Genomic DNA, 13,634 nt, shown 5'->3' on the forward strand with positions numbered 1-13,634 from the left:
TTTTGTTATGTTCAGCCAATTCTTGTTACCCCATTTGGGATTTTCTTAGCAAAGATACTGGAGTGGTTTGCCATTTTTCTTCTTTAGCTCATTTGACAGATGAGGAAACTGAGGCAGAGTTAAGTAACTTGCCCAGGATCACACAGCTAGGAAATGTGAGGCCAGATTTGAACCCAGGAAGATGAGTCTTCCTAACTTCAGGCCTAGAACTCTATCCACTGTACCACCTAGCTGCCTCATGTAGCTCATATCTGAAGAAATTTAGGAATTCTAAAAGGCAAACATAAAGAGGGAGTAGACTCCAGGCAGTGTATACCATGTACAAACTGTACAAAGGCACAGAGGTAAGAGATGGAACGTCATGTTCTGAAAAAAACAAATGGACCAGTTTGGTTGTAACATAGGGTACATGAAGGTGATTAATTAAGTAATTAAGTACCGTGTAATAAAGCAATCTAAAGCTAGACTATGGAGGGCTCTAAATGCCAAGTGGAAAAATCTGTATTTTGTCCTAGAAGATAAAAGAAGCCATCGGAACTTTTTGAGCAGGGTATTGATGTGATGAGAATTGAGCTTTGTCAGCTCTATGGGAGTTGGAGGCTTAAGGCAGGGAAGTCAATCCCAAGACTAATCATCAAGGTAAAAGATAATAAAGACTGAACTAAGGTAACACAGATTCAATAGTGAGAAGAGGATGGATAGAAACAAGACATATTATGGATGCAGAATCCACAGGGTTCAAAGCCAGTGCCTAACATTTATAGTCCATGTGACTATGGGCAAGCCATTTGACTTGTAACCTACATAGGCATCTGTAAATTGGGGATAATATTAACTTAAGTACACACATCATTCTGAGAGAAGATTCATAGGCTTCACCAGGAATCTATGACATTAAAAAAAAGAGAAAAGGTTAAGAACCCCTGACTTTGAGGATTTGACTATAGGTAATACATCCAGGAGGTTGGTAGACAAGAGCCTGAGACTTCATATGTAGACTCAAGAGGCTTGGGAAGTACTGAAAAATTTATCAAGAAAGGCTAACTGGGGAAAAAAAAAAACTTGGTCAGAAGTCAGCACCATGGATGGCTCCAAGGGAAGCTTGTTGCTCTAACACCTTTTTAAAGTGAGACAAACTGGCTCCTTTTCCCTGGAGGCAGCCTGGAAGTACTTGGCTAGTTGTCTGCTGTGTTTTAATGGACTAGGTCTGTTACCCGTAGTCTATATTTTCCCTTACAGTCTGTTCTACACAGCCTACACTTTGGATTTTTTCCTCTCTTCTACTTGAATAGCATTTTAGAGTTTATAAATCACTTTCCTCACAACAGCCTTGTGAAGTAGGTTGTGAAAGTGGTTTACTTTTCATTTGCCTCCACTAAGAGGTCACACCCTCTTTTGCCTGGCAGAGTAGGAATTTGGGGGGTATGAACTGAACCAGAAGAACTATGAGGCTCCTTCCAACACTAAAAGTGTTTAATTCTGTGGTATTCTAACCAGGAACTGAACATTTGGACCTTAACAGGAAGCAATGAGTCAAAGCCAGCAATCAGAAATCACCAACACTGCCAGTATGCTTGTGTCTGGTTTCACAGGGTCCTGCTCACTCTCACAGATGCATCCTTGGCTACTGAAGAAGCACAGGTGAAGCATATGGCCTCAACTGCCATGTTAATCCCCACTGGTAGGGTGATTGACTCTAGTAGTAAAAATTGCAGAGCAATACCTCCCTGCCTATGCACCTATGTACAGGAGCCACATAAAACAACTGGTTTGAATCTCTGGGAACCCCACCTCTGACACCCACTAGCTATGTGACCATTATGCAAGTGACTCACTATCTCTCAGTTTCAGTTTCTTCATCTTTAAAGTAGGCATAATATTTCTTGCAGCATCTACTTTATAGGGTTGATGTCAGACTCCAATGAGATAATATGTATGTATGTGTATATATATATACACATGAAGCACTTTAAAATACCTATTATCATTATTAAATGTCTTTCACCAAATGCTGTTATCACTTTGATAGACTCTGCTGTCTTATTTAGCTGAAGTTACTTCACTGAGGTGAGAGAGGTATTATTTTGGGCTGTCTGTGAACCAGATCATATATGACAGGACTATATTACCCAAAATATATTGTCCCTGAAGTTCAAGGTGATTTGCCCTTCTTGTCTTCCGTGATCATCTGTCCCGAGCAATTCTATAACCATAAGTTGAGAAGAAAGTTTTCTCATTATCTATATTTCTGAAAGAGTAGTGTCTAAATGCAGACTCCTACTGATCTTGATTTGCTTGGGTAGTTGGAGGTCTTTGAGGAGGAATCTTGCATAGTGTCACTAGGAGTCTATGATGAGTTTTGGCTCCCCCCCACACACACACATAGATGTCTGTCTGAGGCATGGTCATCTAAAGCTCTCAAGGACTTTGGGTACCATCACAGACTATTTTACCAAAAGTCTCAATGGAACTTTCTGGTTGTTTAGTCCTATAAACTTCTTCAGGCCTATACTCCTCTCCATGTTGTCAGTACTTGGCCTTTCCTGTGATTAACATATCTCTCTACCTGCCTACTCTCTTAATCCCAGATAGCGTGGGCTTGGAGAATGGAGAAACTTTGGCATGAATACTATCCCTGACACCTACTACTTATATGACCATGGACAAGTCCTGTGACTTCTCTGTACCTCAGTTTCTTCATTGGTGAGGTAGGTGTAAATAAGAATGAATGAATGAAAAAGCATTGATTAAGGACTTAGAGTGTGCTAGGCACTTTCTTATGTACTAGGAAAGAAATGCAAAAAGGCTAATTTCTGCCCTCAAGAAGTAGACATTATATATTAAGGCAAGACAACACATTTAAGGGAGTGGTGTCTAGGGAAAGATGCTTTGATTTAGAAAGTCATGTGTAAGTTAAGCGGAGGCATAGGAGAGTTGTTTGAATATTCTTACTCAAAAGGCTCTCTAATCTCATTAATTTTTCCAGTGATTCAGATCATGATTCATCCATGCTTGACCATCCAATGTGTTTCTTGCCTCTCAACATACTAGAGGTCTTCCTTGTGTACTTCTGATGTCAAGAGAATACCTGTGAAAAATTCTGCCATCTCTCACCCTTACAATGTGACCAGCCCATTTTAAATTCTTATTATATAATTTCTTAATGACAGTTCTTACTTCTTTTCTTCTTTAAGCTCCTTGTTGGTTTTATGTTATATCTTGGTCACATCAACTGAAAACACTCTCCATTACCTTCTGTGTGAGATACATTTCTAGTTCTTCAGAAACTTTTGGATTGCATGGCTCCCTGTCATATAACAACACCAATAAAATGTTGATGTTGAAAAAGATGAGTCTTTGCCTTCAAGGTAACCCTGGAATCATTAAAGAGAATTTGAAATGTCTTTAAGGCAATTTCTGTCTTCACCACTAGGCCCAATTCACTGACCATTTATTCCAGAGGTGTAAAGCTCCAAGTACTGCCCAATTCAGACTAAAATGTGGTTGGGAAATATCTACCAAAATAAATAAAAATATGATATAACATAAATAATGTTAATTTGTGATTTTCTAAGTCAATATAGATCATGGATTTTGTTCTATTTGAGTTTGACACCACTGATCTAAACTGTCTACATCATAGATTCACACTAATGTAATGATTATCTCTGCAGATGGAAACAACCTATGAAACAAGAAAAAAAATAACCTGATCTTTAGTTGTATTTAAATAGAATGTCCAGAAAGAAGGAAATCTTGTTTCTGTTGTAGTCTGCTATGGTCAGCCAGAATATGGAATACTGTATTTGGTTCTGAGACCCACATTTTAGGAAGGATACTGACAAAACAGATCATATCCAGGGGAGATCAGTCAAGATAGACTAAAGAGTATGCTATAGAAGGATGATTTGAAGAAACAAGGGTGTTAAGATTTAAGAAGAGAGGCCTAGAGAAAGGAGGGAGGGACATGATGGGTATCTTCAGGTATCTGGCTCCAGAGAGCAGTACTAGGAGCACTGGATAGAATCTGCAGAGAAGTACATTGTGACTCAATATAAAGAAAAATTTCCTAGAGATTTCTTAGTCAGATTTGTTGTACAGCCCTGAACACACAGGTCTTTAGAGTTGTATAACTTCTTGTTGGAGGTGGCACAGTAGACAGAGTGCTGCATCTGGAGTCAGGAAGACTTGAGTTCATATCCTGCCTCGCACCTAACTAGCAGTATGGCCCTGGGCAAGTTAACATTTTTCAGTCTTAGTTTCTTCATCTGTAAAATGGGGATAATAGCTTCTATTTCAAAAGATTGTTGTGAGGATCAAATGAATTGATATATATGTATCTATATAAATATATTAAATATATACAATATATAGACATATTTAAAATACTTTATAAACCTTAAAGTACTACAGAAATGCTAACTATTAATATTATTGTCATGCACACATAATTATGAACAGACTGGTACAGTAGAATGTCAACTCATTAAGGGAAAAGACCGTTACATTTTTGTCTTTATACCCCCAAAGCCTAGCTCAATACTTGGCACACAGTAGGTGCTTAATACATTTTTCTTGAATTGAACTGAATTGAATTAGGGTATGAGTTGAAGTAAATGATTTGAGTTTCCTCCCAACTCTTGGGATCTCTGGTTTATGATCCCCTTCGTGCTAATAATCAGGGATCATAAATTCCCTATAACTTGAGGAAGGCAAGTGATACAGTAGATAAGTACTGGACCAGGAGTTAAGAAAACCTGAGCTCAAATACTGCTTCAGACACTTTATACTTGTATGACCCTGGACATGTCATTTAACTTCTGTTTGCCTCTATTTCTTCAAATGTAAAAGGAAGATAATAATAGCACCTGCCATCATCATTCAGTGGGAGTTTGGAGTATGATGGAAAACAGAGCTGTGACTAGGAATCCTTCTTCCTGAGGCAAAAAAAAATGTTACAGGAAGCACATTTAAGCTTGATTTCAGGAAAATTTTTCCAACTATTCAAGTTGTCCACAATTGAAATGGGTTGCCTCATTTTACTCACTGGAGTTCACAAGCCAAGACTGGATGACCATTTATTTGTCAACAAGTCAAGTTAACAACCATTTATGGAACAATTATTATGAGCCTGGCTTTGCTAAATTGGATAAACTGTTTGGGTATGTTACAAGGGGGACTCATCATGGGTACAGACTAGTCAGTGATTCTGAATTTCTAATAACAAAGTATTATTACAGATTCTTTCTTAAAGGAATACTATAGGAAGATTATTTTTGGTTGCTATGTGAGGGATAGCTTGGAAAGGGGAGATCTCTCCTGGGAACAGAAAGACCAGTTGTAAAATGAGTGTCATAGAGATGATGAAGGCCTGAGCAAGAAAAAGAGAGAAATGTGAGTGATGAGGAAGTAGAATTGGCCAAATTTGGTAGTTTAACTAATATGGAGGGAAAGGAAAGGAACGAATCAAGGGGAGACTCTAGGTTTGAAAATCTGGATGACTGATAGACTGATTGTATCCTAAACAAAAATAGAAATGTTTGGAGAATAGCCTAGTTTAGGGGAAAAGGTCACGAGTTCTGTTTTGGAGGTTCTGAGTTTGGCATGCCAATGGGATATCCCACTGGAAATGCTGAATAGTGAGCTGGTGACACAGAACTGGAACTCAGGAGAGCCATTAGAGGTGGATTTGGGAATCATCTGCATAGAGGTGATGAGATCACTGAGGGAGCATAGAAAAAGAAAAGAAAAGGTTCCTTAAAGGACACCCATGATTAAGATTACAGGTCTCTTGGTTCTCCTCCTACTCCTGTGGCTGATCCTTTTTAGAATCCTTCGCTGTCTTCTCAAGCACCAAGGTTCTGTCTCTGTCTCTTCACTTCTCTTTCTCTCTACTCTATCCCTTAGTGATCTCAACAATTGCTGTAGTTTCAATGATCAAATCAGAGAGATGATTTAAAAAATTTCCCACCATTTGGTTTAGTGCTTTCTGCATATTAAACATTTAATACAAATATTAGTTAAAGAATAGGTGGGAGTGGAATGGTGAAACCAGTTGTCTAGGACAATGATATTAAGTTTACTACCCTGAAAGACTGGTAGAATAGTGGCACCATTAATTAAAAACAGACAAATCAAGAAGTGGAGCCAGTCAAGAGGAGAAATTTGGAACCTAGAGATCATTTAGTCTAGCTCCCTCATTTTCAAATAAGAAAAGTGAGGGCGAGAATGTTTCCATGACTTTCCCAATATCACATAGATAAAAAGGAGGTAGAAGCAATATTGGAATCCAGGTCCTCTGAATCCAGATCCAGCAATTGTTCTGCTGTATGGATAAGTTTGCAGGGTGATAGCCAAGGAGAAATGTTTGTAGTAGGTTGGAAATAGTCCATGAGAGATTGCAATGCCATGAAGTTAAAGCAGAAAAGTACAAAATTGGGCAATGATTCTATGCTCCTGGGAATCGTTAGAAACTACCAATTAAAAGCCAATCTAATCCAACAAGAACTTAATTAAGTATCTATTATGTGCAAGGAACTGGAGATAGCAAGATGAATAAAAAAAACTTAAATTCTACTGAAGGAAATAGAAACAAGTGGAAGACATAAGTGGGGGAGAGCCAAATACTAGCTCTGAGCACTTGACGTAAATTTTATGAACTGTACGAACATGTTTTGGGGCACAAGATTGTCAATGGTGCGCACCTTGGCTCTTTCCTATGCTAACCAAGACTTTGACCAGCATTAAGAAGGAAGCAATCCAACTCTGTGATTATTCTGTTCCACCATACGTAGCTATCAAGAAGTGAGGAAAACTAGTGTATTCTTTGTTGGATACATAATTAGATGTTCATTCCTTTTGGTCAGACTCTGTGACTCCATTTGGGGTTTTCTTTTTTTTTTTTTTTTGGTTTTTCTTGAATATTTATTTTTGTTACCTAGAATTTGTTTTTCTTTTTCTTTTTCTTTTTTTTTCTTTTTTAATTTTTAACATTTATTTTCACACAATTTTGTATTACAAATTTTCTCCCCTTTTATCCCCTCCCCCCCCAAACCCGAGCTTTCTAATTGCCCCTGTGACCTATCTGCTCTCTCCTCTATCCTCCCTCCCTGCCTTTGTCTCTGTCTTCTCTTTTGTCCTGTAGAACCAGATAGCTTTCTTGACCCCTTAACCTGTATTTCTTGTTACCCAGTGGTAAGAACATTACATTTGGTCCTAACACTTTGAGTTCCAACCTCCTTAGCTCCCTCCCTCTCCACCCCTTCCCCTTGAAAGACAGGCAATTCAATATAGGCCATATCTGTTTAGTTTTGCAAATGATTTCCATACTAGTTGTGTTGTATAAGACTAACTATATTTCCCTCCATCCTATCCTGTCCCCCTTTACTTCTATTTTCTTATGGTCCTTTCCCTCCCCATGAGTGTCGACCTCATATTGCATTCTCCTCCCCATGCCCTCCCCTCCATCCTCCCTCCCACTTTGCTTGTGCCCCTGTCCCCCACTCTCCTGTATCATGAGATAGGTTTTCCTATCAAAATGAGTGTGCATTATATTCTTTCCTTTAGTGGAATGTGATGAGAGTAGACCTCATGTTTTTCTCTTGCCTTCCCTCTTTATCCCACCACTAATAAGTCTTTTACTTGCCTCTTTTATGGGAGATAATTTGCCCCATATAACTTCTCCCTTTCTCCTCCCAATATTTCTCTCTCACTGCTTGATTTCATTTTTTTTTTAATATATGATCCCATCCTCTTCAATTCACTCTGTGCACTCTGTCTCTATGTATGTGTGCGTGTGTGCATGTGTGTGTGTGTGTACTCCCACCCAGTGCCCAGATACTGAAATGTTTCAAGAGTTATAAATATTGTCTTTCCATGTAGGAATGTAAACAGTTCAACTTTAGTAAGTCCCTTATGATTTCTCTTTGCTGTGCGCCTTTTCATGGTTCTCTTCATTCTTGTGTTAGAAAGTCAAATTTTCTTTCCAGCTCTGGTCTTTTCATCAGGAAAATTTGAAAGTCTTCTATTTCATTGAAAGACCATTTTTTCTCCTGAAGTATTATAGTCAGTTTTGCTGGGTAGGTGATTCTTGGCTTCAGTCCTAGTTCCTTTGACTTCTGGAATATCCTATTCCATTCCCTTCTATCCCTCAATGTAGAGGGTGCCAGATCTTGTGCTATCCTGATTGTATTTCCACAATACTTGAATTGTTTCTTTCTAGCTGCTTGCAATATTTTCTCTTTCACCTGGGAATTCTGGAATTTGGCCACAATGCTCCTAGGAGTTTCTCTTTTTGGATCTCTTTCATGCGGTGTTCTGCGGATTCCTTGAATATTTATTTTGCCTTCTGGTTCTAGAATCTCAGGGCAGTTTTCCTTGATAATTTCATGGAAGATGATGTCTAGGCTCTTCTTTTGATCATGGTTTTCAGGTAGTCCCAGAATTTTTACATTGTCTCTCCTGATTCTATTTTCCAGGTCAGTTGTTTTTCCAATAAGATATTTCACATTATCTTCCATTTTTCGAATCTGTGCGGTATGTTCTGAGATATCTGTCTTTCTCGAAAAGTCCTTAGCGTCCATCTGTACCATTCCAGTTTTGAAAGATCTGTTTTCTTCAGTGAGCTTTTGAATCTCCTTTTCCATTTGGTTAATTCTGCTTTTGAAAGCATTCTTCTCCTCATTGGCCCCTTGCACCTCCCTTGCCAGCTGAGTTAGGCTAGTTCTCAAGGTGCCAATTTCTTCAAGATTTTTTTGGTTATCCTTTAGCAGGGAGCTGATTTGCTTTTCATGCTTCTCCCTCATCCCTCTCATTTCCCTTCCCAGTCTTTCCTCCACCTCTTTATCTTGATTTTCAAAATTCCTCTTGAGCTCTTCCATGGCCCAAGCCCATTGGGTGGGCTGGGACACAGAATCCTCGATTTCTGTGTCTTTGCCTGATGGCAAGCATTGTTCCTCCCCATCAGAAAGGAAGGGAGGAAGTGTCTTTTCTCCGATAAAGTACCCTTCAATAGTTTTATTTCTTTTCCCTTTTCTTGGCATTTTCTCCAACCAGTGGCCTGACCTCTGAATGTTCTCCTCACACTCACCTCGCCTACTGGTCCTCCCAGCCAGCGTTTGGGGACTGAGATTCAAATGCTGCTTCCCGCCTTAGGATTTTTGGAGGGGGCAGGGCTGCTATTCAGTGTGGGAATTAAGTTCAGGTGGTCAGGAGCAGGGCCGCCTCTCAGGCACAGTTCCCTCTGGGGGTTTATGCACAGACCTTCCACAATGGATCCAGGCTCCCCCCCTTTTGGGGAGCCCCCGTCCACATCCGCCTCTCAGCCCCCACTTCCCGGGGGGGCCTGAGCCATGGGGGCACCCCACTCCCCTCTCAACCCGCCAAAGAGATTCTCTCACCCACCCCCGTCAGTCACCTGTTGGTGGGGAAGCCCGTGCCTCTGCTGAAGATCCCCCCTCCGGAGCCCTCTCAGATCTGTGCCTGTCCGACCCACGGCCGCCGCTGCCGCAGATCCAGGCTGGGCTCCGCGTCTGCAGCGCTACGGACCTTCTGCGAGAGGTTTGCAGGTCCCTCTGGGGGTGGGGGGACCCGCGTGGCCGCTGGAGATCCCGTCCTGTAGCCCTCTCAGATCTCTTCCCCTCGGTGTTGCAGCCGTGGCAGGGCCGCACTCCGCTCCCCTTCCCGGAGCCCAGTCCGCGGCGCGAAGGACCCCCCCCATGAAAGGTCCGCAAGTCTCTCCGGAGCAGAAATCTCCCTCGCTCCAATACTCCGTGGTCTCTGGCTGCAGAATTTGCCCTGGCTTGGTCCCCTCTAGCCGTTCTGTGGTTTGTGTGTTCGGAGCTATGTGTATGTGCGTCTTTCTACTTCGCCATCTTGGCTCCGCCCCCCATTTGGGGTTTTCTTGGCAAAGATACTGGAGTGGTTTGCCATTTCCTTCTCCAGCTCATTTGGCAGGTGAGGAAACTGAGGCAAACAAGGTTAAGTGACTTGCCCAGAGTCCCAGTTAGTAAGTATCTGAGGTGAGATTTGAACTTGGGAAGATGAGGCTTTCTGACTCCAGGTTCTATCCATTTTTCCACCTAGCTGCCCCAAATTAGATAGCAGCATGTAATAAATACTAGGTCATTTTCAGCTTTAAGGAGTCTGACTCAGTACTAGTTAGCATTTTTATTACTGACTTCTATAATGGAATAAAGAGGTTGCTGACTAAATATGCCAGTGGGTGGGGTGGCATGGCGAGGCACCTTATAATTCTGGATTAACATTTTTAAAAACTCAACAAATTATAGAAGTACTTACGATACAGATGTGACAAGATGGCATCAGGATTATTCATTCACCCAGGCAGGAACAATTTACAATGTGGACTCGTGACATCCACAAGTCAAGGAAGAGGTTTTTGGTGCAAACAATCTGGTGTTTAAAGAAATCAAAAGATAAGTGAGTCAATAAAAAAGGGTTGTGTCTTTAAAAAAATCAACTAGGCTATCCAAACGGGAAGTTAGAAGGTAGGAGCCCCAAGATAATCTTGTTAAGTATTTATTTTGCCCTTACTCGAAAGCTGTCAGATCTGGTGACCTGCTAACTTAAATGAGATATGGAGGATTTGGGGAGAATCCAGGGGACAGAAATGATAAAAGGTTCTCTTTGGGCCCAAGAGAATAAAGGCCCCCAAATCTAAAGCAATGGGTAGAAGGTGAAAAGGGGAAATATTGCATTATTATATTATATTTTGGGGGGGAGGCAATCAAGGTTAAGAGACTTGCCCAAGGTCACACAGCTAATAAATGTCTGAGGTCAAATTTGAACTTGGGTCTTCCTGACTCCAACAATGAATTACTTTAAGGGGAAACAATTCTAATTATCTAAAAGGTGAATGGGCCACCACAGGAGGGAGTGGAACCTGCTTCCTTCCTACCTCCCTCCCCTTCAACACCTCCCCTTGGGAGTCATTCAGGTAAATGACCACTTGGAGGGGAACACTTGTGACCTTGAGGTCACATGTGGCCCTGTAGATCCTCAAGTACAGCTCTTTGACTGAATCCAAACTTCACAGAACAAATCCCCTTAATAAAAGGATTTGTTCTGTGAAACTTGGACTCAGTCAAAAAGCCACACTTAGGAACCTAGAAGGCCACATGTGACCTCAAGGTCACAGGTTCCCCACCCCTAATTTGGAGAATCAATAAACATTTATCAGATGTTGACTCTGTGCCAGTCACTGTTCTAAGAGTAGAAGGTTCAAAAAAAGATTTAAAAAAATCTCTGCTCTCAAAGTCACAGTATGTTTAGAGGGAATTTCTTAGACCACTCTTTGTCAGTTCTATCAACTAAATGATATTGTTTGGGTTATAGGTACAGGTTGGACTAAAAGGCCTCTGAAGTCTCTCCCAGCTCTGGGAATCTGTCATTCTAGGACTTAAATTTGTGACAACTGAATGATACAGAGAGGGTGATCACAATGACTCAGAACAAAAATAAATAAATAATGTGATTTATAATGCTGTATATACTTAGCATAAAGTTCTATATCCAAAGGGATGTGTGATTTCACTGGTAAGGGAGCTCCATCAATGCAGACTGACCCATATCAAAACCCTTCATGTCTCAGTAGCTAGTTTCATGAATTGTTGTGAGAAAATAACGTACTTGATGGCTTACCTTTGAATAAGAAACCTCTTTCAGACTCACCTGACATGGTTTTCTGCTAACAGGTGGTTGCCAGATCATGCTCTAAGCCTTTTCACTTTGTCAGGCCTTGCAGAACTTGTTTCCCACTGCCACATTCTTTGAGAATCCGAGGCTTCCTGCATGTCATGAGAGGGACTTTATTGGAGTAGGCTCTGTATACTCAAGACAGCATGGTATAGTGGATAGACAGCTAGCCTTGAAAGCAAGAAGACCCGGATTCAAGTACCATGTTTATCTCACATTTGTTGTGTGACTCTGGATAAGTCACTTCTCACTTTCCCATGAAACTGTCTAAGACTTTAATTGTCCAGGAATCTTCTAAAAGGATGATATCATTGGTGAAAAAAATTGTTTTAACTTTATAAAGGATTTTCAAATTTGTTATTAAGATTTTAAAGATATTTTAAAGATTTATTAAAGATACTGAGGTGATCTTGCAGACATTTGTATGTAATTTATTTTATAAACAATAAGCTGGCATTATCCAACTAAAGATATAATGCACAACAAGTAGGTTCCTTTGTAAAGTGCCTTTAGAAATTTTATTGTTAAAAACAAACAATAATAGCTAATATTTATGTGGCACTGGAAGGTTGCAGAATACTATATGTGCTGTTTCACTTGATCCTCATAACGACTCCTGCCTTGCAAGATAAACACTATTATTAGTTCCTGTTTACCTCAGTTTCCTCATCTGTAAAATGAGCTGGAGAAGGCAATGGCAAACCACTCTGGCATCTCTGCCAAGAAAACCCCAAGTGGGCCCACAAAGCATCAGGCATGACTGAAAAACAACTGAATAATAATTTAAAATATCCAAGGTTGAAAATGGATAAGGGACTTGCCCAGGGTCACACAGCCAGCATGAGGCTGGAACAGGATTTGAACCCAGATCTTTCTGATTCCAAGCTTAGCTCTCTGTCCATTATGCCACATGACTTTAAACAAAAAACTAATTTTGCTGAGAATAAGATCCAGTGAACCCCATCTTCATTAATGTCAGATCAGGTTGATACTGAAGGAAGCATAAATCTATTAAGACATTAAGTTTATTTTTAAAAGCTTTTCACAATTTAAACAGAGAATTACCAAAAAGTAACATCATATAGTTGGAACCTAGCACACAAGTAATTTTCATTTCAAAAACATTTCCAGAGTGAGATGGAAAGAACACAGAACTGGAAGTCAAGAGGTCTGGATTCTGGACTTTTAGCAATGTAACTATAATCTTTCTGGGTCAGTTTCCTCATCTGTAAAAGGAGAAAGTTGGATCAGATGATCTTTGAGGTTCCTCTGAATTATAAAGGTCTACCATTCTACTCCTTGCATGTCACATGCCCCTGAACTGGTAAGTTTCAAACATGGAACAAAAAAATAAATAAACAATTTGAAACTAAAGATCAAAAAACCCCTCCCAGGTTAGGCCTGTTTTTGCAGCATGAAGAGATTTGACTGGTTTACTCCCTTAATAAAAAAGAGTTAAAAATTTTTTAAAAAACCCACCTTACCCATGTTCAAGTCAAGAGGCTGAGGTTGGAGCGTAGAGCTGCTGACACACTTACACGCTCGGTTTTGAAACACATGTATCACAATCAGGGCTCTTGCTTGTTCCTTTGTTTGATTTCATCTGCATTTCTTGGACCCCTCCTTTTCCAGACTGCTGACCTTTCATGCGCCCTCCTAGGATGTCTCAGACTACCAGACCTTCAGCACAAGACAGGGTCCTTCAAGGTAACATTGGAGACCCTTCTCACTTTTTGTATGACATTTCTCTGAGGCTGAAGGTATTGTTCAGCCCAGGAATACATACATACATAAATATGTATGTATATGCATATATACATGTGCATTACATATATATATATTGTGTTTGTGTGTGTATGTGAGGGTGGGGAGGAAAGGAGAATGGTAGTAGGAGGGAACTGGAAGATGGGGAGAATTAC

At 40.3% G+C, this 13,634-nt stretch overlaps 2 long non-coding RNA genes across 16 annotated transcripts in view; one reads left to right on the top strand and one right to left on the bottom strand.

Annotated features, from left to right (window-relative positions):
• LOC140530917 (uncharacterized) overlaps positions 1 to 13,634 on the bottom strand; it is a 1,083,438-nt gene that overhangs the window by 454,604 nt on the left and 615,200 nt on the right. The gene's annotated exons all lie outside the window — the stretch shown is intronic.
• On the top strand, positions 1,414 to 13,477 carry LOC140530931 (uncharacterized). Its single transcript, XR_011976180.1, has 3 exons — positions 1,414 to 1,641; positions 2,589 to 2,708; positions 12,847 to 13,477. It is a non-coding gene; the product is annotated as an uncharacterized lncRNA (long non-coding RNA).

This window comes from Notamacropus eugenii, chromosome 3 (assembly GCF_028372415.1).
Source record: "Notamacropus eugenii isolate mMacEug1 chromosome 3, mMacEug1.pri_v2, whole genome shotgun sequence".
NCBI classification, from domain to species: domain Eukaryota; kingdom Metazoa; phylum Chordata; class Mammalia; order Diprotodontia; family Macropodidae; genus Notamacropus; species Notamacropus eugenii.